This window comes from Penaeus vannamei, chromosome 37, assembly GCF_042767895.1.
Source record: "Penaeus vannamei isolate JL-2024 chromosome 37, ASM4276789v1, whole genome shotgun sequence".
NCBI classification, from domain to species: Eukaryota; Metazoa; Arthropoda; class Malacostraca; order Decapoda; family Penaeidae; genus Penaeus; species Penaeus vannamei.
In genome coordinates this window covers 16,386,321-16,391,320 of record NC_091585.1, presented here as the reverse complement: position 1 = coordinate 16,391,320, position 5,000 = coordinate 16,386,321, and positions in this window count along the sequence as shown.

Here is a 5,000-nt window from a genome sequence, read left to right as displayed (position 1 = left end):
AAAAAACAACAAGACACTTCTATGACGTACATGAAAACATAACTAGACCTAAAGGAATATATGAAAGACAAACTGTAAATACTGTACATGATTTCTAGCGTCGTGTCGAGACTGTAGTAAACCGATCATCCCCTGTATTCAATTATTTATCTACTTATTGCCTTAGTCAACATCTGAATGTACGAAATGGTAGATGCACTGAGAAATTTAGCGATTCTGATGTAACCGCAAGGTACTGTATCACCACCATTATGATGGGAAGAACCTCAAACACCTTAATGATTCCTTAATTCTGCCTTATTTTGTATCACTTTTCAGATAAATGTAAACGTGAAGCTTCACTACCATCGGCCGTTCAATAATTACAGATCCAGATGTTCTTGGTGTAAGATACTGAGCAAGAAGAACCGTGAAAGGGAGAGAATAAGTATACTGAATGAGATGTATGAGTAGAATGTATGTACATCGAAACACAAAGAATGGAAGGCGTGTTGTGTGATGAGAAGGGAGGACAAGTGCGGGAATGTCACCTTTAAAGGATTTCAATTAAGGATATCGTAATCCAATGGAAAGACTGAAGGTCAAGATACGATGCATGATTATGTATCATATTACGTCTCCATTGATGACCATGCCTTTAAGGGTCATTACTGGATAAACTTACATCAGTTAAATATCATGACTTTTTAAAATTATTCATCAACCAAGAGCAAGATTTTACCTGTGACCAAATAAATAAAAAGTAAATAGTAAAATCACAGTAAAAATCATGGTGAATTCAAAGGAGATACTTTCTTTTTAATATCACTATTTCTAAGATTAGGAAGAGCGGACCCAATTTGGGGTGACTCCTCTGGTTCCTCTCAGGTATCTCTCCAGTCTTTATTCTCTTTCTTGGGGGTAAATGGACTTTTTGTATAGCAGTGGGTGAAGGAAAACCCAGGGAATATTTCTACGTCTCTTATGATCTATAAAGGTTTGGTTGTGGCGAAGGAATTTCTTATAAAATCCTCTAAATTAGAATAATAAGCGGTATATCGACACAAACTGATCTGTAACACATAGAGTGCAATAAAACAAGTAGCTATATCACATAAAAGACATACTTAGATCATCGTAATATCTTAATCTATTTCTCAGTGCTCGAACATTATCTTTGTTAGGACAAAAAAATCATATCCAAACAAAAACATTCACAAAATCGGCCCGAAAAAAATTATGTTCTAATAAAACTACAACTCCCAGATATCACTGAAGAGTATAGAATTACAACTAGCTCGCAGAGGACCTTGGGAGTAGGGTAATATCTTCGCCGCACGGATGTAGTAGGCACCGGATCAAGAGATGTGGCGCTGGTTTACTGTAGATTTATTATCCGGTTCATGTAAAAATGCACATTTCCGCTACATTACGCTGGTATTGAGTCCGTCTCGGAAGTAACAAAAAGAGAAAAAAAATCTTTGTCTTGGATGATGCAAGCATAAACAATTAGTTGTAAGAGAACTAAGTTTGAAACCGGCTATATATGTTCTCTTATTTTTGTTTATGTAAACGATAAAAAAATCTTATTGGTCTACTTAGAATCTCTTTATATAAGGCTTTCAAACACCCCCTCTGGAATGGGAGTGACACACACGTATACCATCTTTCCTTTTCACATTCAAGTCCTTTTTATTTACATCTTACCTGCTTTCAACTTTCCCAACACTGGAAACGGGAAATGCTTGTGAATTTCAGGCATTCTCGTAATCACAGGAACGAGGTCACACGAAACTACTTAATATGACAAGTGTGAACAAGGAGTATCAGCCCAGGGCATGTGAGGCAAAGTTTGCTACCGCTGGGCTCGTGTTTGTACAAGAACACTCTCTGCTTTAAGAAGTTTGCGAGAAAAGTTTGGGAATCTGAGGCCACCGCCGGGCAGAATGGGGGCGAGATACTCTGTTTTAGGTATTGCTCTTATTGTATTATGCCTCTTATTGTGGATATTGCGGTAACTGTTGTTAACAGCGGTAATGGGTGGTACGGCACTGGCTGTAGCAGGGTAAGCTTTATTATAATTTTTGTTGCTGCTGTTTCTATTGTGCTGTAGTTTTTACAAACATATTTTTTCATTATTCTTATTATTGTTTTTGTTTTTATTATTATCCTTATTACCATTATTATTCTTACTATTTTTATTTTTGTTTTTATTATTATCCTTATTACCATTATTATTCTTACTATTTTTATTTTTGTTTTATTATTAACCATATTATAATTATTATATTTATTTTTAGTGTTGTTGTTGTTATTATTATTGCCCAAATCATTTTTTATTGTTTTATCATCATTTTTATTGTTAGAGTTGTTAATGATATTATTATTATTATTGTTAGTAGCTATAGCAGTAGAAGTAGTATATAGTTTTTAAGCATAAATATGTCCTGCTTTTGTCATTATTACAATTGTTGCCGCCAGTTGCAGCCATTGCTATCGATATTATAAAACTATACCTAATTGCGTATCACCAAAACAAAAATGACTTGGAATCGGTAAGTTTCCTAAATGCGTTTAGACGAGATCTGTGACAACATTTTATTCGATTTTTCTTATTGCAGCAAATAAAATAGGATAACGTTTTGAGATTTAAACATCGGTAAGGATATTAGATTATGATTGATGATGAGACACTTCAAGGTGACAGGAGAGGGAGATTAACTTTCTGACGTGACTCTGAGATGACGTTTGGTTGTGATGCCGTTCCAGGGCGAGGGAAGCTGTATGTACAAGGAGGTGTTGCTAACTCCTTTATCTTTTCCTTTGCTTATATTCTATGGAAGCAAAATGGTAGTTGCGCGTTGCTAAGTCTTGCTGGAAATTTCGTTTAAGGAGATATATTTCAGATACAAACACACACTAAAATATAATAAGCACACATACACATATATATGACTGTGTGTGTGTGTGTGTGTGTGTGTGTGTGTGTGTGTGTGTGTGTGTGTGTGTGTGTGTGTGTGTGTGTGTGTGTGTGTGTGTGTGTGTGTGTGTGTGTGTTTGCATGCATGTATGTATATGTGTTTGCATTCATGATGATCCAATAGCTCTCTCCCTCATTCGCCACCTACTTATCCCCTGCCCCTCTCGTTCTCCAAACCGTACCCACGCAGCGGACTTGGCCCCTCGCAAATTTCCCCTCACAGCCGAGACACCCGCTCGCCGAAATCGTGAAACTCGAAATCCCATTCTAACGTTGGAGCTTTTAGCAGCCGGAGACAGAGCGGAGAAAATGGGTGTTACTTTGAGTTCCTAGATTCAGTCGTTGAGTTGCGCGGATAGAGCGTGTGCTGAACGACCAGGGATGCGGGAATACTTGTAGCGTTGTATTTCTGGAATGTATTTTGTATTTTGTATGTTAATTTGAATCTTTGATTGGTATGATCATTATCATTGTTATTGCTATTGCTACTAGTATCATTATCATTGTTATTGCTATTGCTACTAGTATCATTTTCATTGTTATTGCTATTGCTACTAGTATCATTATCATTGTTATTGCTATTGCTACTAGTATCATTATCATTGTTATTGCTATTGCTACTAGTATCATTATCATTGTTATTGCTATTGCTACTAGTATCATTATCATTGTTATTGCTATTGCTACTAGTATCATTATCATTGTTATTGCTATTGCTACTAGTATCATTATCATTGTTATTGCTATTGCTACTAGTATCATTATCATTGTTATCGTTATTATTAAAACCAGTTTTTATTACTATCATTGTTATTATCACTGTTATCATGATTACTATAATTATTGTTATTATTATCATTACCAGTACAATTGTCATTATGGTTATTATCATTATTTTTTATTATCATCATTATCACAGTAGTAGCAGCAGCAGCTACTATTACCATTATTGTTTTTTTAATTGTTTTTGCTGTCATTATTGTTATCATTATCATTATCACCACTTTTACTATAATTACCATTATATTATGTCATAATCATCATCATTAGTCGTCTCATCTATATTATCATTAGTGAGGTTCTTATTGTCGCTGCTATCATTGTCACCGCAATCAGTAACATCATCATTACCGTTATTATTACTATCATTGTTACAATTATCATTATTTTCATCAATACTTTTATTAAGAGCACCATTATCAATATCACCATCATCACCAACATCATCATAATCATCATTACCATAATATTGTTATCAAATACAATGCTTTTGTATTTTTCATATTTTATTATCATTATCATCAGTGTGTTACAGACGGAATTAGATCAGTTTTCGGTTTTCTATTTCAGGGAAGAAACGGATTCGAAAATACCATTAATCCATCCATTTCTGGCCCATGTGTGGATTACAGTATATTTACAATACTCTAGAGACGACTTATAGCTAGAGTTTGTTTTTATAATTTCCCCCTGCACTGAAATAGCACATATCCATCCACTACATTTCTGACATTATATTTTGTTATACTCTCAAGTTTGTTTGTGCTTGGCTTCGAAACTAGTATTATATTTTTTTGAATATTTGCGTACATTATGTTAATTATATGAACTGTTAAATGTATTATCTTGTGGGAACTGAAGTCAAAGTATATTAAGAAACACCTGATTTCTCATTCAAAAAGGAAATTTTTCACTTCTATTTCTTTTCCTTTCTTTAATTTTTTAATGTTGATGTAATCAGTAAATGCACGGTGTCATAGCTACACAGTTAGAGTCTATTTATCAGGAATTCATATGCACAAGCGCAAAAGACATCAACATATAACTCACTCACACTCTCTCTCTCTCTCTCTCACACACACACACACACACACACACACACACACACACACACACACACACACACACACACACACACACACACACACACACACACACACACACGTATACACAAACACACACACGCACACACACACACACGCACACACGTATACACAAACACTCACACACACACACGTATACACAAACACACACAACACAC